This window comes from Lethenteron reissneri, chromosome 14, assembly GCF_015708825.2.
Source record: "Lethenteron reissneri isolate LAM-NWPU_2019-01 chromosome 14, ASM1570882v1, whole genome shotgun sequence".
Classification (NCBI taxonomy): domain Eukaryota; kingdom Metazoa; phylum Chordata; class Hyperoartia; order Petromyzontiformes; family Petromyzontidae; genus Lethenteron; species Lethenteron reissneri.
The window spans coordinates 3,000,845-3,014,561 of NC_083792.1; the positions used below are offsets into that span (position 1 = coordinate 3,000,845).

The 13,717-nt window shown below is 46.5% G+C and overlaps 1 long non-coding RNA gene across 1 annotated transcript; it reads left to right on the forward strand.

The window, feature by feature from the left end:
• The first annotated feature begins 5,523 nt into the window (after positions 1–5,523).
• Positions 5,524–13,635, forward strand: LOC133342181 (uncharacterized). The gene is made up of 4 exons (XR_009755102.1): positions 5,524–5,552; positions 8,213–8,260; positions 9,899–10,084; positions 11,919–13,635. It is a non-coding gene; the product is annotated as an uncharacterized LOC133342181 (long non-coding RNA).
• Positions 13,636–13,717: the final 82 nt, after the last annotated feature.

The window sequence follows — 13,717 nt, forward strand, 5'->3', positions numbered from 1 at the left end:
GGTCCATTTCGAGGGCCGGTCCACCACCAGGGCCGGTCCATCATGAGGGCCGGTCCATCACGAGGGCTGGTCCATTCTGAGGAACGGTCCATTCCGAGGGCCGGTCCACCACCAGGACCGGTCCATCATGAGGGCCGGTCCATCACGAGGGCTGGTCCATTCTGAGGAACGGTCCATTCCGAGGGCCGGTCCACCACCAGGGCCGGTCCATCATGAGGGCCGGTGGGCTGCTGATCTGTATGGGTAAATTGCAAATGTGATCAGGTAAAGAAAAAATTCATTTCCCCCAATATTTTATTGCCTCTAATTTGTACGCTACATTGCTTATTTACGCTCTCAGTTGCCATTAAGTCCCCATATTCGGCAGCCCAAAGATTCTTCCTCGCCGACCCCCATTCGTTTTTTTGGACCCAGCCCCAAATGGGGCGATGAGGGTTGCACGGCAACATCTCGCTCGTACGTCGCTACATCGCAACATCTAGCGACCAGTACACGGTTTGTCATCGCACAACCAATTTAATTAAATGAAACAATAATTTTATTTCGATTTAAAGCTTTCGTGACTGCAGGGATTCATCTTCTTGGTTCTTTTGGTAAAGTCACGTAGAATGGAAATAATAAAATAATAAAAATAAAACATAATAAAATAATTCTCACGACGTTTCGGCCACAACGCAAGCAGCCGTCCTCAGGTGGAGAGCAGGTCTGTCGAGTAGACAGAGTCTGAATGACACACTCCAGGCTTGGAGCAACTGTTTAAGCTGGGATGGAGGGGGGAAAGGCGCCTTGACAAAATAATCTGCATCTCAAGAGAAATTTAGCATTTACCATAAATATGCTTAATTCCTCTTGAGATGCAAATTATTTTGTCAAGGCGCCCTTCCCCCCTCCATCCCAGCTCAAATAGTCGCTCCAAGCCTGGAGTTTGTCATTCAGACTCTGTCTACTCGACAGACTTGCTCTCCACCTGAGGACGGCTGCTTGCGTTGTGGCCGAAACGTCGTGAGAAACAATAATTGCCCATCGCCCGAATTTCGGACCAATGTGTTGACAAATGCCCAGGCTGATTCTTAGTCCGAGTCCGTCACTGAGCAGTATCCCTAACTAACTGGGGTACGTCGTCACCGGAGAGCCATGCTGCACAACCGCAAACACCTCCGCAGTAGCATTCGTTTGATAGATATCCGAAATGCCCGTTCGAAATACAAGGAGCGAGCTAAAATATCCATGTAACGTAACATCGGCTCCACCATAACAAACGCAACACAGAGATTCATGCCGGACTCCACGATGAACGTTGTTTTTTTTTTTAAAGCTTCTGCGGTGCGATGAATGGTGCGTCGCAGAGGACTGGAAATCCAGGGGGTCGCCGATTCGATCTCCCGACGCGGCAGTTGACACAACGGCGCAGGTTTTATAAATCACGCCCCCCCCCTCACCTGGGGTAGTAAAGTGTGGGTCCTCAACACCTCTTCCTACACGCGTGGAAGAGTAGACCAAAATAACCCCCAGCGGGGGGGGGGGGGGGGGTGCTCTTTATAGAACTCCCTCTAGCGGAGGCGCCGCTACGTCCAGCAGCAGCGGCACGTGTAGGAAATCGCAGGGCTGCACCTTTAGGTGAGTTTTGATACTTTTTTATTTATTTTTCAAGGAGTTTTATTTCGAGACGATCCCCCGTGGAAGTTCGCCGTTCACCAATACCCGGCGGGGTTCTTGGCTCTTTGGCCACGGGTCCCTCGTGCTCGCCTCGGTAACTAATTGCTCTCTAATTAAGGTGGAGATCAGTAAAGCCGCGCGGTGGGGCAATGCCAATCAAGACACAGCCCCCCCCCCCAAAGGACACAGCCAGAGAGAGCAGACAGAGAGCCTCCCTCCCGCAGATATGTCCAAGGAGCCGCGCTAAATACAGCAAGGAGTCAAGGCGCAGGTCCTTGCATTAATTATGTCTCATCGCTGACAGACAAAGGGAACGTCCATAAATGACGTCACGCACCTGGGAGGGGGGGGGTCAGACATTTGTAACGATGCGTTTGAGAAATGTGACGTCACATCAAAATGCGCAACTTTAAATAAATATAGTCAACACGTTCTACTTAATAAAATAGGCTTTTTAATAAATGTTTTCTCCTACAAGATCAGAGTGCAGCGCCACATTAAATACGCACTACAATGACAATAGTTTAAAGCGATTTGAAGAATGTTTTATTTTTTTTGGGGGGGGGGGGCAGAGCTTTGTGACGTCATATTTGAGGGGGGGTCTGACTTTTTGTGACGCCGTGTGACGAAGGGGGGGGGGGGGGTCAAAAATTGTCCAATATCACGTGACGTCATTTATGGACGGTCCCAAAGGCAAAATCTTGATCTCCCAGTTAACCTTACAGACCGTTATAAGGACAACAAACTAAACACAAAAAGCACTTTTAAAGAAATGATTTTGTCACTCCAGATTATTTCAGAGTGGATAGCTCCCGTGGCTTGCTAATATCGGAAGCAAGAGCGTTCCAGGCTGTGGCAGAAGCACATCCGAAAGCGCGCGATGCGGTGAGACCGTCTTTGTTTGATGGCCAGCCAGAATTCGCTGCCGCGAGGATGACCGCAGTTCGCGTGATGGTGGTTGATCTTCCTTGACGAGACCAGCAAGGTTTTGTGGTTCATTTTGTGGCAAGCACTTTGTGTGTAATGAGTGCGACCTCACGGGTGAAGTGCTGCTCGACAAGTGGCTGTAGAGCGCGGATTTCGGGCTGGCGTGGCGCATGATTGGGGAGGTGGCAGTGGTGTGGACAGCCCCACGCCCAGCCGTACTCATCTCCCCAGGGCTGATGTACACAAACTGATGTATTTAGGCACTCATATAGGGCTGAGTTGACCTACGGGAGAGCCCAAAACATGTACAGACACCACTCGCTACTAATGTGAGCTATGGTCGAGAATCGAACTCGGGTGTCTGGGTTCATAGCGCAGTGCGTGAACCACCATGGTACCAACAATTCCGCACTCCCACGCACTCACAATGCTATTCAGATGTACAATGCAGTACTGCATGTAGCGTCTCAATGCAACCGCATCGCAGGACGTGTGCACAGACGTCCTGATGAGGGTGCTGGTGCAGTGTTAACACTGGCGCCTCAGAGCAAGAATGGCCTGGGTTCGATTCTGGACTTGAACACTTCTCTGTGTGGACCAGGAAAGGCCCACTGGGCTATGCTGTAGCTCTTTTTCAGAAGCGATCTGGCCACAAATGATAACTCAACAAAGTGGCTTACCGCGTGGACATTTATAGCAGCCAAATACTCTAAAAAGCACATTGATTTTAAATGTGAAAGGAAAAAACGGAGGACCCTGAGACAAATCCACGCGACCACGGGGAGAATGAGAGAGACGCGCAAACTCCAAATATGCAGGCCTCAGGGTCGGGATCGAACCTACGACCTCCTGTACAGCAGGCGAGATAGTTTAACATATTGCCACTGTGGCGCCCCGTTTGCACGTTGTTCCCCTGTTCGACGTGGGGTTTCCTCCCATAGCTTCGATTTCCTCCGATAAATTTCAAACAACACACAAAACAGTGCGTTGTTTGAAACTCGTGGTGTTCCAGTCCGCTCTATATTTCTGTTGTGATTGGTATATCTTGGTCTTCACAGATTTGATGGTTTTGATGTTTCCCTCCCAGAGCTAAAAACGAGTCTTCAGATTTGGTGTGGCATTCCTGGGTAAAAAACAACTAACAATTTATTTTTTACTATCATTATATTAGATAAATTACTTAAATGGAACAAGTCAAACATCATCGTGTCTCCAAACTCAAAGGAGGATAAGGATGGCGCTCATCTTTGGCGAATACTCTGAGCCAGTGATGGGAATTCCACATACTCATGATGGGGTTAGGATGCCCTCTGTTCACTTCCCAAGAGGTGTGTATTTATATCATATGAAAGCCAAGGAAAGTCAAGGTATAGAGACAGTGGGCATATTCATTTTATTTGTAGGTTTTCACGACCAATATTATGATTAATAATTATCTTCTTGGGGTTACGTCGTGTAGGTATAATGCCAATTTTCACGTGAAATCAAGCTTTCACGTGACAAAATAACTTAAATCACGACGTTTCGTGCGCAACACAAGCGTCCGTCATCAGGTGGGACAACCACAGCGAGAAACAATTGCTGAAGTTGGCAAGTGGGCTGCCAACTTCAGCAATTGTTTCTCGCTGTGGTTGTCCCACCTGATGACGGACGCTTGTGTTGCGCACGAAACGTCGTGATTTAAGTTATTTTATACCTACGTCACTTTACCGAAAGAACCAAAGAGTATGGATCCCCGCAGTCACGAAAGCTTCAAGTCTAGATTCACGTGACAACTTTATTTATTTGGCTCTGTCGGATGGCAGAGTGTAGAAATGAGGCAGTATGCCCACACGGTCTAACCGAACAGAAACTTATTATGAAGTGAGCATATTTATTTTATGCAGAGAGAGGCAGTCAGTCACAGGCAGAGGAGAAGAGGACGTTCTTGAGCCTGGGCATAGAGGGGCAGGGATCCGAGAGCACAGCTGTTTGGGGGAAGGGAGTTCCAGATCGTGGCGGCAGCAGAGGAGAATACGCGGCCTTCCACTGAGAAAAGGGTGACTGGGAGCTTACACAGAAAGGCATGGTTGCTGCAGAAGAGTGAGTGGAGAGGAGTAAGGTGAGATGGGAGGAGAGAGGCAGGAGAATGAGTGGAGGGGAGTAGAGTGATACGGGAGGAGAGGATATGGAAGATGGCGAGTAGTGCGATCTTGATTGTATTGGCAGCCAGCGGAGGCATCGGATTTGTGCTGTGGTTTCGTTTAAAGGATTCAGGTGAGGAGTGTGGGGAGCGGTAGTGTAGTGGTTAGCGCGCTGCGCTTGGAACCCGGCGACCCGGGTTCGATTACCGCTCACGGCCTACACCAGTGACGATTATCTAAAACGGTCCTGGGCCTCATCTAGGTCGACTCAGGCTCAAAAGAGTACCTGATGCGATGTGTAAACATCGCCACTGGGGAGACAAAAGCGGTCGGGCGTGGTGCTGGCCACCCAACTCCTCGTGTACCGTTCCGGCCTTCATAGCTGCTTGCTAACAGCCCTTGCCCCTACAGTCTGTGAAGGCTACACGGGAGGGGGGTCTTTGTCTTTGGTGGAATTTTGGATCCTCTGGAGTTTAGGGGTGAGGGATTTTGGGGGAGGACGTAGAGGAGTGAGGTTTGTTAGTTCGAGCCAGGATGTGATGAGGGCATGGGCGGGGGGGACGCTGGGGTTGAGGAGATGAAAACAGAGGAGACCATGTTCTATATTGCATGTTTGTGTAATGGCCGAAATAAACAAGCACTCACCCCGAGCCAATGTGCAGCCGAGCGGTGATTGGAAAGTTCACCGGTTGGCGAAAAGAGGCCTCCACGGTGGTTAGTCGGGTGGCAGGCTTTTGAAGTGATTAGAGAAAAAGGTTTGAACGAGAATAGGGCCCAGAGGCGGCGGTTGGGAACCGTTAGAGGAGAATGGAACATTCTAGAAAGGGGGCACGAGAGATATAAAAGGTGAGGGGACGAGCTTCAAGACCAAGCACGAAGCCCGGACCGAGTGTTGTTGTTACCGCGTCGAAATAAAAGAGGCTCCTCGTATTTCGATTTGAAGCTTTCGTGACTGCAGGGATTCATATTGTTGGTTCTTTTATTATTTCCCTTCTACGTGACTTTACCGAAAGAACCAAGAATATTGGCTCCTAGTAGTTCCTTGTTGGAGTCATTTCATTTGTACTGTATGTCGAACTTCTCTCGCACCGTACGTACCCAACAGTGCTATTCAGAAGTGCGGGGTAGTTATAGCACACGCAACAATAACAACACAAGCAGTCAACGTTGCCGCATTGAATGATTTTTTAAATCCTTTATATTAAGTTCACTTGCTTGCTTGCGCGCTTACGACCGTGCAAATCTTTCGGTCGTTTTTTAACCCACTTCCCGTGATCCAATCGAGCTGACATTTTGCACACAGACTCGTTGACAATTTATTTTCGTGAAATTTTTTTTCCAACATTTTACACTTTTTAGGAAAAAATAAATTATATTTAATTACCAATTGCTTAATGGTGGCAGGCAATCATCTGACCCATAGGTGGCAGCCATCTCAAGCCAGAGGACAAGAGGACTCTAGCCGCCACGCATATAAAGGATTTATAGTGAAAAACTTAGTTTTTACGGGTTATTTTTTTTTCTCCCTACATCCTCCGTCCGATCTCTCGCAACCATCGACGTTCCCCCTCCCCTCTTGGGAACGCGTCCGTGCAGCTGCACAACATCACAATCGCGCGTGCAATAATTTAGTCCTTGCGTCTCCTCCTCCTCATCATCACCCACCCAGCCTGCCCTCCCTCCTCTCTCTCCCCTTGTGTGTGGAGGGGGGAGGAGCGAGGGAGGCTATCTTCTCAAATTGTGCCCTCGGAGAATGTGGCCATCCGACGACCGATGTACCTGGAATAATCCATAATTTACAATATACGTAATTGCAAGCCGAAGGGGTCTTCATTATTTCGGTTCGATTGCCCGAGGCCTCGCTAACAAGCAACGCGGCAATAGCCGGGCGATGATTATTTATCTTTTGTGTAACTTTGAGTCGTTTTAGAGGTCCCCCCGTGCCTTTTTTTGACACCTATCAAACAAATATTATTTTGCTTTTATAATTTATTTTGGGTTAGATCGGCATGTAGGTAAAGTGCCATTTAAAAAAAATTATAACCCTCCACCACCCGACACAGCCAATTAAAGCAAGCTGTCGCGTGGGTAACCGTGCCGATTGTTTTCGTTTGTTAGCAGAACTGAAGGAATTCAGATCTGTGACACCCTTATCAGTGCCCTACCTGATTACAGACCAATTCAGAACTTATCTGTCACCCCATGCTTTTTAAAATGTCAACGTTCATCCTACAAAGTTCCATATCAAGGGAGAAACACAAACAAATAGACACACACAAAATGTTGCCCGTATTGGATACGGCCGTATGCCGTATGGACCTGAAAGCTCAATCTCCCTGTACAAGAATACGGGGCAAACCGTATGGCGTGACAGCTGTGGGAATTATAAATTTCGATTTAAAGCTTTCGTGACTGCAGGGATTCATATGCTTGGTTCTTTTGTAAGGTCACGTAGAAGGTAAATTAATAAAATAAAAAAAATAAAAATAAAAATCCTCACAACGTTTCGATTGCAACACAAGCAATCATCATCAGGTGTGAAAACCACAGCAAGAACATGTTCTTGCTGTACTAGTGACATTCTGTTTACGTGACAAACCTTACTAATTGGCTGTGTCGGGTGGTGGCGGGTTTAACGATACATTTATATATTTATGCGATCTAACAAAAAAAAACTGTATTATGGATGATATTGGGCGTAAAAGCACACGTGTTAAACCAATGGCCGTAGCCATGGAGTCAACATTGGAGTGGACCAAATCTTCCAGGGGGTCTGAGGGTCCCAACCCAGAAAAATATCTAAATTTGAAAACTCATTTCCTGCCATTTCCTGCCTAAAATATTTTTAAAAACACATGGGATGGACTTTTTTTTTACAATAATGTCTAAAAGTGTATTGTATTACATTGCTCTGTTTTTACTTTAAAACCATTTCTTGTTTCATTGTATGTAATGTTTGAGATTAGGGATTAATACAGTACAACCATAACCACAATCATATAAACAGAAATTCTATGCATTGATTTATATGAAGACAAGTCCAGATATTGTGGCCAAGGTTTATCAAATTGTTATTTTTATTTACATAGCATAGCAATTATTATTACTTTTTTATATTTTGATCGCAATATATGGGGGGGGGCATTTTGAGCATATTTGAATATTGGGGGGATGTGTCCCCCCCAATATACATTATAATTACGGCCTTGTGTTAAACTGATCATGGCTGATGATGATAATAATCTAAAGTAAGTTTCCAATGTAATTCTTCAATTCCAAAAGGGAGATAAATCTTCCTTAAAGAACTACAGACCCATTCTCACCTTGTCACATATCTATAAACTGTTGACAGTTCATTATGGAATATTGAGTATTCAACAAACCACAGATGCAAGCAGGGTTTCGGGAATGTTCCTCTACCATTAACAACATGAATATTAACTTATCATTCAGATAATGGAGAAGACTAATGCATTTTCCATGACCATTGTGCCTGGCCTTTGTAGACTATGATAAAGCATTCAGACTCAGGCTCGGACTTCATTATTCAACCGGTAAGACCTCATTGAGCTAAGCAGCTGAGTTATGATGACGACCCACAGCCCCAGGCCGTTGACAGTGGCGGCAGTTATGGGCATTGCAGTTCCATAGAGTTACATAGAGATCCTTAGAGTTACATAGAGATCCATAAAGTTACATAGATATCCTTAGAGTCACAGAGATATCCATAGAGTTATATAGAGATCCATAAAGTTACATAGAGATCCATAGAGTTACATAAAGAGCCATATAGTTATATTGAGATCCATAGAGTCACATAGAGATCCATAGAGTGAAATAGAGATCCAAAGAGTTACACAGAGATCCATAGAGTTACATAGAGATCCATAGAGTTACACAGAGATCCTTAGAGTCATATAGAGATCCATAGAGTTACATAGAGATCCATAGAGTGACAGAGAGACTCAGGAACACAGCCCAAGACCGTCGGCAGTGGCAGCAGTTACAGGGCATTACAGGGTGGAGGGAATGTGCAAGCCAACAAGAGCAACAAACAAACACATTCCTGCGGAGGGAGCTGGTAGGAACGTTGGGTTGCTCGGTCAATGGCCAGGGTCAACGGCGGCGTGGTGTATTCCGCAAATATGCCCGACTGTGAGGGCGGGCACAAGCTGGCGTGAGTAGGTTAAACGTTGAGTTTTATAAGGGCACCACGGGGTGACCAGCCCCTCCCCACCCAGCCCCACCCTTGTCACCCCCCACCCAGCCCCTCCCCACCCTCCCCACCCAGCCCCTCCCCTCCCCACCCTCCCCACCCAGCCCCTCCCCACCCAGCCCCACCCTCGACCACCCAGCCCCTCCCCACCCTCCCCTCCCTCCCCACCCAGCCCCTCCCTCCTCACCCAGCCCCTCCCTGCACGACAGACACAATAATCCCCTGTGGGCTGGTGTAACCAGGAGGTTTCTACCAGTATAACAAATGACATACACGAAACATTTGACTCGGTGTACATACATGCAGACACCCGCTTCTCACAAAAACCAACTCCTAAATAAGAAATATACTCATTCATAAAAAATGTAACAGCTATCCTGAGATGGCATGAAGAAAGTACGTAATCACAAATCAGAAGGTGACATGCTGCCGCCGAAGTTATTAACAACGACGTCAAAATATATTTTCCAAAAAACTACAACGCGAAAAATATAGAGATGCATCACTATTCACGGAGTAAATATTAACCACCGTAAATGTGCTGCTCTCCGATGCTGTGGTGTAAAATGCAAACACAGAGGGCAAAGTGGCTGTGAGTGTTGTCCCCTGCCACCGGAAGAAAGAAAAAACAGCTTCAGTTCTTTCTCTTAGTTGTTTCGGTAAAGTCACGTGATACAGCCAAATTTGCTGTATCACTTGATACTGTGATGGTCCCACCTGATGACGGAGACTTGTGTTGCCTTCGAAACGTCGTGATTTTTATTATTTTATTTTTATTAATTTTAATTTCAATTTTTACCTACGTGACTTTACCGAAAAAACTAAGAGTATGAATCCTTGCAGTCACGAAAGCTTCAAATCTAGCTTCAGTTCTGCTCGGGAAATCATTTCCACCGCATCAGCTGCTCGCTGGACGGTCATGCCAATCAGGCTGTGTCACATTAAGTTGTTTTTCCCACTGCTGCTCATGTGTCAGGCTTCCATTACAACGTCAACTACAACCAGTTGTTCTATGGAGAGACTGGCCCCAGCCATGGGAATCGTGGACTGAAGCACCGCTGGCTAAAGAGGCCCGCCAATGGAAATGAGATCCTTCCCATTTGCTCGCTCGAGCAGGGAGACAATTGAAACTAAACTATCAACTATTTTCTTCATTTACCAGGTAAGGCCCACTGAGCTACTTAGCTCTTTTTCAGAAGCGACCTGGCTACAAATGATTACCCAACGAAGTGGCTTGTTGTGTGGAATTGTATAGCCAAACACTCTAAACGCACGTTTCCAAATGTGGAGGGAAATAACTGAAGGGCCCGGAGAAAAATCCACACGACCACAGAGAGAGACATGCAAACTCCAAATATACAGTTGTCAGCGTCGGAATCGGACCCATGGCCTCCTGCATGCCAGGCGAGGGAGGTAACATCTCGCCACCGTGGCACCCTTATAGACTATCTACATTTCAAATACGTGCGTCTCTTTAATGCCATGCTTTACATTTGTTTTTTACAGCATTCCCTCGTTATTAGCGAGGAATACGTTCCGGAGATGCTTCTGAATAGCACATTTTGTGGATAATGATATTGTCATATGAAAGGGCAATTTTTTTAATGAATTACCTTATATAATTACATAAGTCAGCTTTCTCTCACATCACTTTATCTCATCACTTTATTTAATCACTTGTTCTCATCACCTTCTCTCTCATAATTTTATCTCATCACTTTCTGTCTCTCTCTCGCTCGCGATGCAGTCGTGTAGAAGTTACCGATAGCAAGTCCGCGAATAACGAGGCAATGCCTTACTGTTAAAACTGCCAAGGATTCAGGACAGATGAGGATCTGGGAGAAAGAGGAGTTGGCTACGTGAGAGCCTCGATGCTGCTGCACGAAGTGGCGTCTGTTTTCACAGGGGGCGGCGTGGAGAGCAACGGGGTCGATTCAGAGTGGGATAGCGACCATGCAGATGTCACGTGGTTTACGGGAGGCTTCAGCCGATTTAGAGATAGATAAGGGATATCAAGGTGAGAGGGGAGGGATTCAGAGTGGGAGATGGATCACATAGATGGCACGTGATTTGCCGGAGGCTTGAGTCGATTTATGTCCGAAGATGTAGCCGTCTAATGTTTCAAGTCAGAATCTTTATTTATACTGGAGGGATACGATTAGCTATGAAGCTATTTTTCCACAGGCGTCCAGTCGGGGCGGGTCATAAAATTGAGACATTAGTGAAAGGCACCTTACAAATAAAAGTTAATTATCATTTATAAGAAAAACACGATAAAAGGAGCCGATACCGGACAGCTACTTCTCTCTGTGCCCGTCAAGTACAGGGTGATCCAAATAAAAATGCCCCATCGAATTCGAATGTCCCCTCCCACGTTCTTGTCAACGGCCGATTGAGCCCCGTGAATGCGATGGCTCTAATACCTTGCGGAGGAGAGCGTCAAAAATGATTGAGCGCGTGCTTGGGCATCGGGGTGGGAGGCGTGGCGTGTCCGACTCAGAAGTTGATTTCTCCGAGTAAGGCCCATCGAGATATTCTGTTCTGTTTTGGATTCATGAAGTCGCCTTTCACCGAGGCGCTTGGCAATGCTTACCGACTACGGTGCAAGATGGCAAGATAATCGATGGGGGGGCCGTCCATAAATGACGTCACGCGATTTTGGACGATTTTTTACCCCCCCCCCCTCCATCGTCACACGTCGGCACAAAAAGTCATCCCCCCCTTCAAATATGACGTCACAAAGCTCTGCTCCCTCCCCCCCCAAAAAAAAAACATGCTTCAAATTGCTTTAAACTATTGTCATTGTAGTGCGTATTTAATGTGGCGCTGCACTATGATGTTGTAGGAGAAAACATTTATTAAAAAGTATATTTAATTAAGTAGAACGTGTTGTCTATATTTATTTAAAGTTGCGCATTTTGATGTGACGTCACATTTCTCAACCCCCCCTCCCTCGTTACACATCGTCACAAATGTCCAACCCCCCCCACCCCTAGGTGCGTGACGTCATTTATGGACGGCCCCTAGGGATCGAATAGTGACTCGGGTGGAGGGAGCGAGGTGGAGGCTGTGGCGGTGGAGGCGTTCGGGGCGTGAGGTGGTGCTGGTCGGGGTGGCGGAAGAGGAAGCGAAAAATGCCGGGGAAAGGAGATAGGAGCTGATGGCAGCGTGAAAGGAGGAAAGCGAGAGTCGGATGTGGAGAGGGAGTTTGTTGCAGCGTAAGGGGGCAAGCTGCGAGAAGGAGTGAAAGCGAGATTGGGGGCAGAAGATGGGCAGCTTGTGACCGGAGCGGGCGTGGTGGGACAGCTCCTTGTTGGGGGCAGCCAGCAGACACGTGTCTCTATCTCAGTGGTGCTGAACCAGGGGCTAGCGTAACCCCGGTTTAGAACCACTGATCTGCCTCGTAAACGGACCACCCTGTATTATGTTACCTCTATTTGAAAGGAATTAATTATACTGTGCATGCTTACAGGACAGTTTTTGGACAAGATTGTCAACAGAATACTTTGACATACTTTTTCACGTAAATTTATTTTTTAATTATTGCTGCTTACCTGCGTATATGAAACTAAAATATGTTTTTTTTTACCAAGTTAGGCCCACTGAGCTATTTAGCTCAGAAGCAACCTGGCCATCACAACTGATAGCTCAACCAAGTTGGCTTATCACGTGGAAATTCATAGCAGCAGCTAAATACTCTCAACGCGTGATGTCGAGTCTAAATGTGGAGGGGGAAACCAACACGGAAGTGTGGATGTTGGAGCTTGAATGTTCGGCTTGCGCGAGCGTCTTCTTTGCACATCCAGATCGTCGTACAACACAGAGGCTCCCTCGATGGGTAGGCTTGTCAGCTTGCAGATACTTTCTTTTTTAAATTCAAATGCGTTGGTTGTAGCAATAACAAGTCACAGAGTCGCTTCCAATTAGAATACAATTTGTCGAGGACCCTCCCGGCTGGCTCGGAGGTCGGATATATTGAACCGGCACCGCTGAGATATACTTGGTTCAGAGCAGGGCAGCCACCCGTAATTAATCTGACAAACTCAATGCATTCGTCAATAACACTGGGGCCTTGGAAGAATACAAAAATATATAAAATAGGCAGCGTTTCACCATTGTGCGTGAAGAAGGTCCATTGCCCGAATGTGACCTATTTTCTAAAAAATTTGGGTTATTTTAAGGCAACAGTGTTGTTGACGAGTGTGCTGAGGGTTTTTTGTTGTTGTTGTTGTTTTGTGTTTATTGAGTTTGTGCACCACTGCAAAAATAGCAACAGCAGCTACTTCGTTTAGTTGCCGATTAAACTGGTTTCGAAGCGTGCCGAGTCAACGGTCTCAACCTCCTCCACAATGACTGCGACAACATAACTCATCGCAAGTTTGGATCTGCGCTTAATCCTGCGACATACATTCTAGCTTCGAAAGGGAATAACGCCGTTTGACTGTCATTTCGCAATCGCAGAGCAGAGTACGAAAACATAAGAATAGGTTTTACCCTTTCTGGCAATAGAACAGGTGTCAAGATGTTCAAACACCAAATGTAAACCTTTTGTGAGGATTCAAGTCTGCACTAACCACACGTACTTGTGGTGAACATGCAAACAAACATGCTTTCATTATAATATATGCATTGTCTTTGAAACTCATTGTCCTACACCAGATACGGCCTTTTTTACGGCCTCGTCTCACCGGTGTCAGACCAGAGAACGCCAAAAGGCGGACAACACAAAGACAATGCCACACGCATCAGAGCATTTATAGCAGCGACAAAATGTAGGCCAATCAGTTTCAAAGGC